This window comes from Harpia harpyja, chromosome 3 (assembly GCF_026419915.1).
Source record: "Harpia harpyja isolate bHarHar1 chromosome 3, bHarHar1 primary haplotype, whole genome shotgun sequence".
NCBI lineage: Eukaryota > Metazoa > Chordata > Aves > Accipitriformes > Accipitridae > Harpia > Harpia harpyja.
In genome coordinates, this window is record NC_068942.1 from 21,291,399 (window position 1) to 21,306,321 (window position 14,923).

The following is a 14,923-nucleotide window of genomic DNA, read 5'->3' on the forward strand; positions in this document are numbered from 1 at the left end:
AGGGAAGGAAAGGGAAGGAAAGGAAAGGAAAGGGAAGGAAAGGGAAGGAAAGGGAAGGAAAGGGAAGGAAAGGAAAGGGAAGGAAAGGGAAGGGAAGGGAAGGGAAGGGAAGGGAAGGGAAGGGAAGGGAAGGGAAGGGAAGGGAAGGAAAGGAAAGGAAAGGGAAGGGAAGGAAAGGGAAGGGAAGGGAAGGAAAGGAAAGGAAAGGAAAGGAAAGGAAAGGAAAGGAAAGGAAAGGAAAGGAAAGGAAAGGAAAGGAAAGGAAAGGAAAGGAAAGGGAAGGAAAGGGAAGGAAAGGGAAGGAAAGGGAAGGAAAGGGAAGGAAAGGAAAGGAAAGGAAAGGAAAGGAAAGGAAAGGAGGTTTTTTCTACAGCTGTTGTCTATCTATATCTGTCTTCATTACCTGGGTTCCTTCCAAAGTCACAGAGAGAGAAAAGAGCCTTTCCAGAGAGCACTTTCACATACCTGCAATTTGAGCCGGGAGTTGCCATCTCTCTCCACTGACAACAGTGAAATCTTAGGGACCCAAAGCCCTCCCCAGAACTTAGTGCGATGACAAATCCTTTCTCCACCCTTCATCACTTGGACTTGAACAATAAGCGGTGTCCTGCTTGCCTGATTTGACTTGTGAAGCTCACGAAGGGCAAAAATTTGCCAGGATGAGTGAAAATGAGAAGGATTTTTTTAAAAGTGTTTAAAATCCAGAATTATGTACTGTATGCTTTACAGTTCAAACTCTTGTAGGTGAGTTCAACGCATTGCCATCTGCATGCAGCTGCTTGCAGGCACAGTGCAACCCCTTGCCTTTTAGTGTCTAAGTAAAAGATAAAGTCCCACTAAGCTGAGCAGGTTTTCTCTTCATAACATACTCAGCTGACATGCTTTGAGCTATATCAGTTGCCCCAGCTGAAATGGAACTTCATTTGCTAACTTAAGTGGCTTTTTTCTGTTCCTTACAGAAAGCCAGAAACAAAGTAGACATGATTTTCTGAGGGAAGAACAAGGAAATTCTCCCTGATTTGTGCATACTATTTGCTCTGCCTCCTTCCTGTCTTCCTAAGACACTGTTCGTTGACTTTCCCACCAACACCAAGAAAATAAAAGTGAGGGGAACCACTGTATGGAACAGAAACCCCATATTTCTGGCACATTTCAGAAGAAAGGAAAAAACCTCTTTAAAAATATAACAAACATTTAAAACATGATAGCTAGCTAAGTTAACTATTGCTGTTTTTGGGGAAAGTCCCAGCCTGACACCTTGAAAAATGTTGAAGTCAAAAAGCTTCCAAATACCTTTCAAAGTAATTTTTTTTGGCACAGTGGAGGATTAAAAAAGGGAGGCAAGGCAGAAGGAGCAAAAAAGAGTCCATCTCTGTGTTAGGGAGTCCATGACTACTGATCACAAGCCAAATGAAGCTGAAATCCTGGATGAGAAGGGAGCCATCCACCAGCGCTAGTAGTATTTCTGCTCTGTGATACGGCTGTTCTGTGATGTGCTGCACTGCAATGTCAAAAAAGTGTGAGAAGAGACCAAATAAAGCAGATCTCTGGTAGAAGAGAGATGCCAATAAGGAATAAGCTCCAGCAAGGAGGAAGGGTTAGCACTGTAGAATGAATGACCACCTTAATGGCTTCAAAAAACAAACAGCCCTCCTCCCCAAACAAGCCCTGTGGCGTATTTTTACCACCTTGCGTTCATTTTGGGGGGGAAAGCAGTTCTGCTTCCTTGTGAAATAAAAAAACCCAAACCAACAAAACTGCAGATCTGAAGAAGGTATACAGTTTTCCTATCAGCAAGCAAAAAAAAAAAGGTTTTTATAAAAATTGAAGACTAATTCCATGTTTGAGAAGACAAATTTTGCTCCATATTCTTAGTACCCTTCTATGGAAACTGAAATGAAAAGTGCTTCTTATGATACCTCTGCTACTGATCCAGCAAATATAAGGCCATGTGTGTGCGGGAGTTAACTTTACGCGAAGGCCAGGCTAGTTAAACAACCAAATTACGTTCAGCAGAAATAAAACAGCACGAGCAGGAATTTGTCACTTCACAGCCACCATCTTGGATTTCCTCCTATGAAGCAAAATCCTGCTTGTAGCTGTACCCAAAGCTCTTCTTGTCTCACATTAGAGATGAGGCAACGTGGTCCTGGTTTCTGGTTTTTGCTGTTGTAGGGTGAAGCCTTGGCTTAATGAGAGGCTGGTTTTTACTTCTTAGAGTAATTATTTTTGAAGTCCTAATTTATACTCTTGTGAATACTGCCCTTTTTGTAAGATCTAGTGTGTGATTTGAAGTCCTAATTTATACTCTTGTGAATACTGCCAGTTTTGTAAGATCTAGTGTGAGATTTTTCAAAAGGGCCAAAAAGTCAAATTCTTAGAGCTGTGAAGTCCCATGGATTTGACTCAAGAGTTTCCCCAGTGCCTGGCTTTCTGGGGTTGCAGAGCATATGCCGTACCTAGAGATGTGCTTTCCACAGGCACTGAGGACATGCCAACCTAGTGGGCAGCTGTGTTGCTGTGCAGAAGCAATGCTGCAGTGGGCTGGGAGACAAGGTTTGTTAGTCAGGAGACAGCATCCCACCGGAGAGAGGTCGTCTTAGTTGAGAGGCAGCATCCTACTCTCAGGACAAGAGTCAGCATCTCCTGGATCGACATTGTCATAGGGATGTACCAGCATGCACAGAATTACTGCAAACATCTCTTTCCCAAGGGTGGTGCTTTAATGCATGCATGTTCTTAAGTGCTTTGGCAACTCTCCCCACTCCCTCCCTTGACTTTTGACTTTCCCACTAACTACTGCCATCTGCTGCTTGAGGTACTAATGGTGCTGGCTGAGGTCCTGAGCTTGGCCCGCTTTGGAGGACTTGAAGGTTGTGAACAGTTCATATTTCCACATGGCTTAGGTTACCTGGGTGTAGAACATAGGCTCAGCAGCTCCTTCTGAGACTGAAAGCTTTTCAAGTTTCATGCTGAGAAGTGGAGATTTCCTTTTCAGAGAAGGAAATCCAAGATGGTGGCATCTAAATGTGGTGAATGGAGCAAATAAGGGGGAAAAAAACTGGTTTGAAGACATGGTAGGAGGAATTTCATCTAAATAGCAACCTCATAGTCTGTGTCGTAATAACTCTCAGATCCTGGAACTACTTCAGTCTGTGTTTTATAATGTACCTAAGACATGCCCTTATTGCACTGTAACACCTGCCATATTGTAAGTTATTTCTGACTTCTTATACACTTTTTGGCAGCCATGGAGTTTACTTTAGAAGGTACTGCATGTGCAAGTTCAGCAGCTTTTCTGCAGGATTTACTTACTGCCACATGTTAAGGGGTTAAGAAGGCATGCACTCAAGGGTGGGCCAGACTCTTCTCCCAGAATGGTGTAAATCAGGGATTACTCTCTTTTGAGAGTCATAGTACTTCCTTAGTCAGAGATGACTATTCGTCACCACCAAAAGACCAGTGGAATCAGAAACATATGGGTTGTTATTTTCTTGGTATCGATCTGGTCCAGCACTCACAAAAGTGAATGGGAATATTTCTTTTGTCTTCATAAAGAGCTGGATCAGGCTGTTAAAGCACAAAAGACTTTGTTCTCCATAATATATTAAATTTTAATTCATGTAAGCGTATTTCCAAGATGTCACTCATGAACATATTTTACTCACACAATCCATACCATTAAATTTATATCTGATTCTGCACTGATTCTGTAGGCTAGCTGTTAAATTAAAAGAAAGATTAATAGGTTTACTTTGTAGATAGTCTTTGTCTTTCTGCCATGCAATATATGCTTACCAGATTTGCAGAAAGTTTCTCATGCATGTGGATATTTATTTTCAGATTATTTTCCATTTCTAGGAAAGAAATCTTGCACCTTTTATTAATTGTCCATACGTACTGATTCATGGTATATTTTAGATGGAGCGTTTATGTCAGACCTGTATTTTCTCCAAATGAGGGTCTCTGTTTCTCAGCATACTGGCAACTTTGGTCTAGTAACCCTTACTTGACTCCTTGAGATAGCCTTTATAGATTCATTCATGTTTCAGTACTGTGTCTGGTTCTTGAATGTATACAAGAACATCAAAACGAAAAAGCATCCATATTGGGTCAGTCTTTGAGCGGGGCCAAAACCAGAAACCTGGAGTTGAGCATGTCAGGTGAAGCCTATGTGATACCTCTCAGTAATACATCCCAGCTCCAACCACTTACCACTCAAGGGCTTCATAAGCCAAACGTGGCTTATGTGGACTCCATAAATGTACACTATTTACACCAATATCTTTCAAATCCTATGGATACCCATAGCTTTTCTCTTTAAACCCAACATATTCTTATGTGTTATGCTCTGATGATACATATTAGTCCTTCATGTATGTGTGGACCAGATACAGGAATGGCAGAAGTATTTCAGTAATCTACATCCAATTTGGCTCAAAGGAAAGAGTGATGGGAGAAGCAACGGTAATTTCCAAAACCCAAATCATATTTGGCATCTACTACCAGAAGTGCCCACCGATGATGTTTATATTCATCTTTTGGAAACTGAACTCAGACATTCTGCTCTTTTCACAAAGGCATTAAGAATTTATGGCCAGAGGCGTGAGGTGGATTCAAATTGCTGATAAAAGTGAAGAATTTTGAAGATTTTGCTGAAACTGGAGTTCTTTTTCTGTTATGTCAAGTTACTTTTTTCTATTTAAAAATTGCTCTAAAGGCCAAAATAACACTTTCAGCTTTACTCCCCAAACCATAAGCATCTAGTGCATGTTGTGAAGAGCTGGGTTTGTTGGGGTTTTTTTGTGATTGGGACAAGATACTCACCAAGGTGACTGCAACCACTACAGCATCTGGATTATTTTGCTTGTTTACATATAGCCTGCTGAAGGACCAAATTGCTATGCATTCAGAAATGGGGTATTGCTAGGGTTATTTATTTACTTTTTCAGCTCTTTGGCATCTCCAGCTGACTTTGGTGGGGTTGGGTTCAAGAATAAGGCACCTTATCTTAGTCATTTACAATTAGGTGTCCTCATGGGGGCCAGTAAAGGGGCTCAGTTGCCTAAACTTAGGCATCGAGTGGTATTTGAATTGCCCACAGGTATCCTGTCAGCTTTCATCTTCTGCTAAAGACAGACACGGGTATCCCTAGGGTCCCATGTCAGATCTGCCAGCCTCATGAGGGTGTCTTGGATACCACAGAGCATCTCAAGTGACACTAGACATCTACATTAGTCAATTGGACCAAGCTCTCAGTGACCAGCTAAGGATGAGGTGAATCACTGCCAAGGCTTCTCCAACTGTACTAGGATCTTCATGGAGTACAGTGGGAGCTCTGACCCTCCTCTTGCCCACAGATAGTGGCTTGTAGATATTTCCATGTAGGAGTTTTGATCTCAGACAGAAACCACTCCTCAGTGTGCTGAGTGTGTGTGTGAAGATAATTCTGTGCCCTTGATAACCTGTTCATTTAAAAACTGCTTTTATCACTGCAGCTTCGTAAAGTTTTACATGTAATTCTATGACTCTCAGCAGCTTGATGACTTCAAGAGACAAAGTTTTATTGCTGGGGCTATTCATTGATTAGATAAAGTCAGATCTCATTATTACCTTTCTTCATTAATGCCTTTTGGAAAAGGACAGATATGGGGGTTTTTTGTGAGTTTGTCTTTATTGAACTCAGGGGAAATCAACAGTATCAAACTGTAATTCTTAATGGACTGAACTTAGAATGAACTCCCTTTTTTGTCAGTTTTTTGTTGTTTGTTTTATATTTGCTTTACTGCTCTGAATATAAGAAAATGATACTATTATTGTCTGGAGCCAGTTCTAATTGGCAATTTTTTTTCTCCCCTAAAACTCTCAGTGTAGGCCTAACACTGTCCTTGCTCAAGTCAATGAAAAACTACCTCTCACTGAAATGGGAGCGGAATCATGCCGATAAATAGTCCTGAAATCCCACTGAACATGGGTGGAGACCATACCATTTCCTAATACAGTCTAATGCAAACATATGTTGGACCTTCAATTAATAATGATCACTGGAGCCCAAGAGAAGGGTAGACAATTACAAAAAAATAGTTTCTTAGACATTTTGCTTGTGTTCAGAGGCTTAATATACTGCTGGCAGCAAAGAGGCAAATGGGAGCCATTAGTTTGTATGATTGTGAGATTTCTCCTTATTTTCCTTTTCTCTCTCAGTCCTTACCATCCAGAGTTTCCAAGCATGCAGTACCATGTAAGAGTGGTACCCTCTGTCCAGCACCCAAAATCACTGATGTACTGAACATGTAACGGTCACAAATTGTACAAGATCAATGCATGTGTTTGTGATGTCAAGAATACAAATCATTACTTTAAATTACAATATCCATCGTCTTGGTTGTCCATCTACCAGCTGAAGTAATAGAGTTCTGAACTGCATCTTCTGTTTGCTGAATTATCTTTTGCAAGCAATGTGATATGCTGTTTACAGATTGCTTTTTTACAGTGGCATTGTTTGGATGCCAGCTGGCCACTACGTGCATGGTCATTGACCGCAGGGAAAAATGAAATCTGAAGAGATCTTTATCTTTGCAAACCCCACAACTTCTGAGTGGGTGAATTCCCTGTTGCGATCTTGCAAATTGATAGCCAGTGCTCTGGTGATAGCCAAGCTTCTCCAGCGGTACGATTTTTCAGACAAGCTGGAGTCCAGTCACCTGTACCTGCCTGAAGTGTAAGAATGTAGGAGAAAGCATGAATCCTTGATCTTGCTGACACCTGGTTCCTGCAGCAGGAAAAGAGTGTCCACCTTTTGGGTTTCCTTCTTACTGAAGGGTTAATCAGTCTTGAGGGAGACAGCTCTTATTGTGACGCTTTTCCTTCCTCCCAGGTGAGAAAAGGAGAGATGTCAATACTGTCTGGGTGATTTAGTGAAAACATAATACCCTGAATGAGCAGCATGTGACTTTCATAGCATAAACTAAGCTCTCTGTGAAACTTGTGGAGGAATTCATATAACATGTTTTTCTTCCACCCCCAAAAGCTAGAGTTTACTAATCTGCTCTTGACTATCCCCATTTTCATAGCTTTCCTGACGACAAGTTTACAGATGTGAGAGAATCTTTGGCACAGCCTTGTCCCTCTGCTTTCCTTTGGGATGCTCAGCATGGCTTGCCCAAAGCTGCAGTGTCAGCTGTCTGAGAATCCAGTGTCATATATCACAGAATCATGAAATAGATGAGTCTGAAAGGGACCTCTAGAGGTGATCTCATCCAAACACCCCTGGTCAAGCAGGGTCAACCAGAGCAGGTTGCTGAGGGCTGTGACCAGTGGGGTTTTGAGTATCTCCAAGGATGGAAACTCCACAACCTCACTGGGCAACCTGCTCCAGTGCTCGGCCACCCTCACAGTAAAAGACTGTTTCCTGATGCTCAGAGGGAACCTCCTGTGTTTCAGTTTGTGCTCATTTGCTTTTGTCACTGGATACCACTGAGAAGAGTCTGGGGACCCCAGAAGTGGATCAGCACTCCACATGTGTCTCACCAGAGCTGTGTAGAGAGGAAGGATCACCTCCCTCGACCTGCTGGTAAAGCTCCCACTCATGCAGCCTAGGAGGTTGTTGGCAGTCCTTGCTGCAAGTGTGCATCGCTGGCTCATGGTCAAATATACATCAAGGCTGCCTCAAGGGTAGGATCAAGAAGTGCCATTCTGATTTTGTTTTCATGGGTTTTGTAAATATTTTTCAGTGTCCTAAAAAGGGATGAGGTAGACAAAGAGGACAAGAACAACATCAGGGGGGTAAGTGTGCAACCCCAGTTTAGTCTGGGGTAAGTAGGGACACAAGGATGGCTTTGAAGGTACTGATTCTGAGTGCTGATAAAGGAAGGCACTCATTGCCAACTCTCCTTTCAATTACCACTGGAGAAATAACTCCATTAAGGGACTAAACCAGAACCAAACTTGTGCTTGGCCATTTAAAAAGGAAATAAAAGGCATTAAAAAAATTTAAACTCCCACAGCAGACTTCTGAAGACCAGTAAAATAATTAGGAAACACTGAAGGATGCATGGTCATGACTAATAATAGTGAGCAGAAGAGTCTAGACAGCAATCTATACAGGGTATATTTGAGAAACAGACACTTTTACTTGCATATTTGGGGGACTTTATATTTTTGTTTGTATACTTTCTTAGGACAATCATAAAATTGGATGTCATGACTCTGAGAAAAATTTCTTTGGTAGGAAATAAGGTAAACAAAAATAATGGGGCTGTTTCAGTGGGTAGCAACTTTTAAGAAATATTTCTACTTTTTAATTAGTTAGCCAGTATTTTTATTACTAAAGGGCTCAAGTTTTCAAGCAATACTGTGGAAAGAAGTTCTAAACCTGTCAGAACTGTGAAAGTTTGGCATAATTTATTCAGCCTACATATTAATTTCTCAGCAGCTGCTAAGTCAAGGATATCCACATGATATCTAGACAATGTGAAAGCAGTAAATCTCTGATCAAATGGAGCCCCAATTGGAAGACTTTGAACTGAGGAAAGAAGTGTCTTGCAGGGTAGTGTTGATGACATCCCACTGTCTGATAGCACATATTCCTACAGGAGCAGTTGCTGAAATTAAGGAAGGTGAAATAGGAGTCACAAACTTCAGCACAGTGGAACCCTGCACAACACATCAAGAGGTGGGAGCACCATGTGCCCCCAAAATAAAACCTGAAATCCTGGTCCTACTGTGCTGACAACTGAAACGGTCATTAAGAAGCTAAATGTCAGCAAACTTGGTGCAAATAGTAATCAGGTGCAATGTGTCCCAGACTGCAATTCTTCTTTCAGAGGATTTGGTTATTATGTGAGATTTCACCAAACCAGCTACTATTAGCAGTATAGATCCCAACCTGAATAGCCACCATCGACTGTCATTTGTGAGACTGGAACAAGCTGGGATTTTTTAAATGAAACAATTTTTCAGTAGGCAAATACTAAACTGATGTTTCATGGACATGTACCAATTCTGATGAGAAATTATTTCTCTGCTCCAGGGTAGAATTTGATCTGAAAATCAAAGAGAGATTACAGGACCAAGCAAATAACAATTTGATGGCTAAAGCTTTCCTATGGACTGTTGGAGACACCTACCTCCTGAGCCCTCCAAAGTCTTCTGGCACTTCGAGAAATGTTTTAACAGCGATCATGGGGAAGCTGCCCCACTTCTGTAGGCAAATGAAGGTTCATTAAGACAGAAAAGGTGAAACTGGATCACTGACTCATTGTTTAATGCATTGTCTTAGATATAAAAGCAGCTGGAAATGGAAGGATTTGAACTTCAGTTTCTCTTGTCCCAGCCCAACTAGTGGCTATTGTGTTGGTCTTCTCCTTCAGCTCCATTCTTGTCATGGACAAGATTCCAGGGATTTGGTGGCATTCTAATGCAGAATGAGATACCTTTGTTTTCCACTGTCTTGAAAAAGTCTTATGAGGTGAGAAAACCGTCACCTGCTCAGTTCTGATGAGCCCAAGCCCAATATTGGCCAGAACTTACTCTCCTGAGGTTAGACAGAAGCCTCCCATTGACTCTACTGGGAGAGGGTGATATCTTAGTAATCTACTGCTCAGTAGAAAAATTACATTCTTTTATTTTTTCCTAATTATCTAGGATTCAGGGGAAAAGCAAACTGTTCTAGGGCAATGTGCCTTCCTGAAAAGAGATTCTGCAAACATCAAAAAATGCAACTGGATTGAAAGGGATACAAAGATTAGATGTCAGGGAAAGGGTCCAGCTGCATTAAGGCTGAGTCAGGCTGTGCTGCCCTTCCCTCCTTCTTCACCATGGTCTGTAGAATACAGCCTCAGTGGAGGTCTCCATCCTTTAGCCTGTCTTGGTATGTCTTTTTTACAGGCTCCCCTGTAACCTACTGTAACCTTCACGTGCATGGGTTTGAAATGTCTGAACAGCACTAAAATGGTAAAAACATAAATGAGAAAATATTAACCCATTCTCTATGTATCTTATCTGGGCTGCGCCCCTAACACCTTTCCATTAAATGGATTGGGTTTTGGATTTATAAGGAAGAATAAGGATTAAAGACCATGTTTCCATGCAAGTTATTTTATTTATTTATTTAAATTGACAGCTGCAGAGTTTGTACTGGCAAAGTGAGCAACAGGAATGAACCAGAGAGTAAGGCCTATTGTGCAGCCCTATTGACAAGCCGTCAGGTTTAAACTGACCTGAAATTTTTTGTACCATGGCAATACACTGAGACCATGACAGGGGTGCCCATTTTCAGAAATAGTTACAAGAAGGAAGAGGAGATAAAACCTTTTTCTTCCTAAGAACCTATGCAGAATGCAGTTTGTACTGCCTTTGAATTCTCATTCCTCTGTGGATCAGTAAATTAAGTAACACATCAATAACAGATAGCAAATGAATCTCTGCAAAGAAGAGCTCCCCCCTGTGGGTTTCTCTCTTGCCATGAGAAGTGTTTGATCTGGCTGTGCTGTCATAAAAGATAAGAGCTACTTCATCATCTTTGGGGATTTTGATTTACTAACTAAAACTGATGGGGTACCTGTTTCTCATCCCTAATCTGAGATGGTATGTTTTTATTCCTTTATTTCTTCCTTGAAGGGTTTGCTTTTTGGTGGAGAATAACAAACTGAGAAGTAAATAGTTGGAGCATTTGTAGCAACTGGTCTTTGAACAGGCACTGCGATGGGCAATGCTATGCTTGCAGGCAAAAGGCAAACAAGGGCAGAACAATCACTCAAGAAAGCCTTCCTTGTGCTAACAGTGTTTGCCAGGGCCAGACTTTGTTAAATCAATACCGGATGCAGGATTTTGGAAGCAGTTAATACTCCTCATGCCTCATCAGATGGACCCCTCTGCACGGCCTCCAGAAAGAGCCAGGGAGCTCTGCTGGGTGCGTGCGGGGCTGCCTGCAGAGTGATGGGCAGCAGTGTCTCCTCCGTTAAACTACAGCACGAGATTTCTCACACTCAGCAAGGTAATTCCCTGCTGATTTATATTAGGCATACAGTCTGGGAAATATCTGGTGCGGGTTGGGGGTGCCTAGGCTTTTGTGCATATGGATGTGGGTTTTCCTCCTCAAACACCTTCCCTCATAATATCTGGAGCTGCGTTTTATTTCTGGACCTTCTCTGGGAATAAATCCCCTGTGCTCTGGGGTTTCCTCGGGGTCGATGCTGCCACAAGAGGGAGCGGAGCTGCTGGGGAGGGCAGTGAAAGCAAATCATTCGGCAGGTTTGTTAAAAAGTGAAGCCCTACTTGGGAAGAGGATGAGCCAGGAATATGTTTTGTTTTTACAGTGGGAAAGGAGTTTTTCCCCTATTCACTGAGCCAAGGGTGAGGCAGGGGTACATTAAGCCCACAACCCTTCTAGAAGTATAATTTTGCATGCTACATCTGCCAGGTAAACAGCATGTGCATGTAACACATGCAACAGTGCTGGCAACTTGCTTATAAATCAGATAGTTAAAGATGTAGCTGACTGTAACGTCTCGATGGAGGCTCAGCATTGGGCAGTGACTTTTATTTACAATTTAACAGTTAAACATATTATACTGCATAAACCTTGAAATGGCTTGATTATAAAATGTGTTTTGGAAAGTCCATGTGCCTTCCCCACAGAGTGCTAAACCTGGTGAAAAATGGGTAGCATCAATAAACACCAAACCTTGTACCAATAAATGTGTTCCCTTCATTACTCAAAGAGCCCAGAGCTATGGAGGTATAAAAGGCCCCATTCTCCCCTACAGGGGAATAACACATGTAGGGCAGAGGAAACTCAATGAATTTCAGCATGCAGTTTCCTGCTCATTTCTCCATGGGAGGGGGATGGGTAAGGACTTAGGGCTTGCTTTCTCCATGGGACAAAAAAAAGTAGCTGCCTCCCTAATTTGCAGATGCTGGGAAACCCAGAGAGTCAGGAAACTCTTTGCTAGTTAACTGTCCTACAGACTGCTTTTGCAGTCGTCATTAGGTACCCCTCACAAATGCATTTTTTTAAAAAGTCAGGCAAGTAAGTAGTGTGTTCCAGTCCTGTCATTAGCCCGAGAGGGGTGGGAGCTGTGTGTCCGTGCAGCAGCGCTCCAGGCACCCTGACAGACCTTCACACCGGCACAGTGTTTGGCCGTAAATTGCAGCCTTTGAGTTCCTGCAGTCCTAATGGGCAGTAGGAGATTGCTATGTTTTTAGAATAAGTTAAAATTGCGTTGTTGCCATGAAATTATGCAGGATGGTTATAATGCTCCCTATATTATATGTGCTTTATGTATATATATATATCAATATACAAAGACAGGGCATGTGTAATTTCTCTTAAGTGTCTAAAGAAACCTGTTTTTCTGATGCAGATGAGGTATAGTAGCATTTGTTGCTTCATACCACTACAGCAGCAGCTACCTTCATCAGCCCAGGAACTGAACTTGGAGACTGCCCCAGACCCAACTCTGTGCACATGAAGGTGTCTGATGGGAGGCAGATGCTGGCCCTGTGGGGGACTTGGAGAAGACTTTGACAATCTGGTCCACGGTTTTCTCTCCTGGTTGGGGGGGGGGTGTCTTTTCCATCCTTTCATCCTTCCTCTTGCATTATGCAAAGCTGGATTCCAGTCAGACCAGGGTAAAATTGGGGTACACTGCAGTGGCTGAGTTTCCAAAATGTCATTTTTTGCAGCAAGAGTTCTTCCTTCAGTTGGCCCTGATCTCAGTTTGAGCCTAGAGGACATCTTTTCCCAGACTTGAATCAGATCCAGAGATGGGTCTATACATTGTCTGTGTATGCATGTTGTATGATTTTACATACCTGCAAAGTTATGACAACCTTAGTCTTTTTAGAATATTATTCCCTATGTCTTAAGTGACTTTTTTTACCTGACCTGTAACTTGAATAAGGATTCTCCCATGCAGTTTTACCCTTGCTCTGGAAAAATCGGTTGAATTTGCTTTGGGTTTTTTTTTAAAAAGCTTTCCCTTTTTCACCTGACTTTCTCAAACATAAATCCCAAACAAAGCATGTTGGCAGAAGTGCCCCCCACCATGCCTCTGGGCAATCTCTGAAAAAGCGAAGCAGGAGCCTCCCCAAACATGACAGTTGTTGCAGATGCATTGCCCCTGTGTGGCAGATGAGAGAATAAACATATGGGATATGCTAAGTGCTGCTCCAACGCTATAGAAATGAGCACAGGATAAGAGCCCCTGTAAAACAAAATAGACTTTTTGCCCTAATCTGTTTTAAAGTGCCGTAAAATTACATTTATTTCAGGCACATTTCCTTAGCCCTTGTTTTCATTATGTTGTTCTTGAAGATTTAAGTGGGTGTATCTGAGCACAGACCCCATGCAGTTCCTCGGATAATCAGAAAGATGCTTATCCTGAAAATTCACTTGAGCTGCTGAATTTCACAAATCAGCTTTTCCTTTTCCATACCAGCGGTTGCTTTCCCTGTACCGTGGCGGCAGCCTGTGGCTCCTAGCCATAGCTCATGTTTGCCCCCCAAATATGCCAGGAGCCACTCTGCAGACCCCTGTGCTGCCTGTGCCCTGAGGCACCTGGCCAGGCCAGGAGGCTGCTCAGTCCAGGGCACGCCGTGGTGGCTGTTTTATCTGGGCTGGAGAGACCCTCTCCTGTAAACACTTCAGCATGAGCGTGTTACCTTCGGGAAAGGTGCTTTTGTTGCTAAATATCTGACAAAGTTTTAAGAATGTATTATTTTGGACTCTTAACCCACTCTGGTAGTGAAAGCACTAGTCGGTAGTGGGAATACTTATTTGTTATTTGCCCATTGCTGTAGACAGCTGTAACAGTTACAATAACTTTGATCTTTTGTTTTCCCCACTTGGAGAAGTCCTCATTACCAAAACATCACCTCTGACCTTCTTTTATATTTTCAGCATGCGCTTTATTAACTCCTTTTTCATATGGGACATGTGGTGTCTGCCACTTGGTACAAAGGAGACAAAGTTTGCACTTCTGATGCAAAGAGCAGCAGTGAGGAAGCTGGCTCCTTGCCAACAGCTTATGCAAAAAAAAAAAATATGGGGAGGGGTGAATTAAATGTGTGCATATAGAGTCAGACTTTCTTTGGGCTCGCTGCTGGAACAAGACTATTGCACTTAACAGGATTCATCTAGGGAAAGTGGAGCACATCCTTACCCCACCCCATCCATGCACTTTACGCAGAGATGATACATTTCAATCAGTTGCCTGAGGAATTTATTTTCACAACACCTCTTTACTTCCCAGGCTAAGAAACAAGGCATCCGGCCCTTCCCTGCCAGTAACACTGGAGGTTTTGCACTTATTATACATTTGGTGAAACAGTATGCAACAGTGAAAATTTACTAGATGTTGCAGAAAGAAGCAAGGGAAAGTTAAAGCAGAGCTAGAAAAATAAAATGAGTACTGTTTGCATGTACTTTTATTGATTTCTGACAGCCATGTTATTTTCAGGGACAACAGAAGGGAAAAGAATTTCAGTCTTTGAATGGATGAGTGATATACTACCCCCCCTTTTTAACTAGTTTTTTGGGGGGGGGGGGGGGGGGTGCTGGTGTGTGCATGTGCAGAAGGGTGTCTACCTAATTGACCTCAAGAGGGGATTAAACTAAATAAAATCACAGCCCACAGGGGGCCTCTAAATATGGCTTTTTAATTTGAAAATTTTTGTGGGTTCCAGTGTAATTCAAGCTTTTCAAGCTTTATTAGTGCACAGTCGTTTGTGCAGCTTGCAAAGCTCCCATCTCGGCGAGTTTGATATGCCCGCCCCAGCTCAAGCAGAAGACAGAGTGCTCTCTTCAGCTGCGAAACACACTCAGTGACATAACAAAAGCCCTACTGTAAATAAAACACATGTTAATAATAGTGACAGGAGGCGGCAGAAAGCAGCAACGTGCATCCAGGCAGCAACGCTG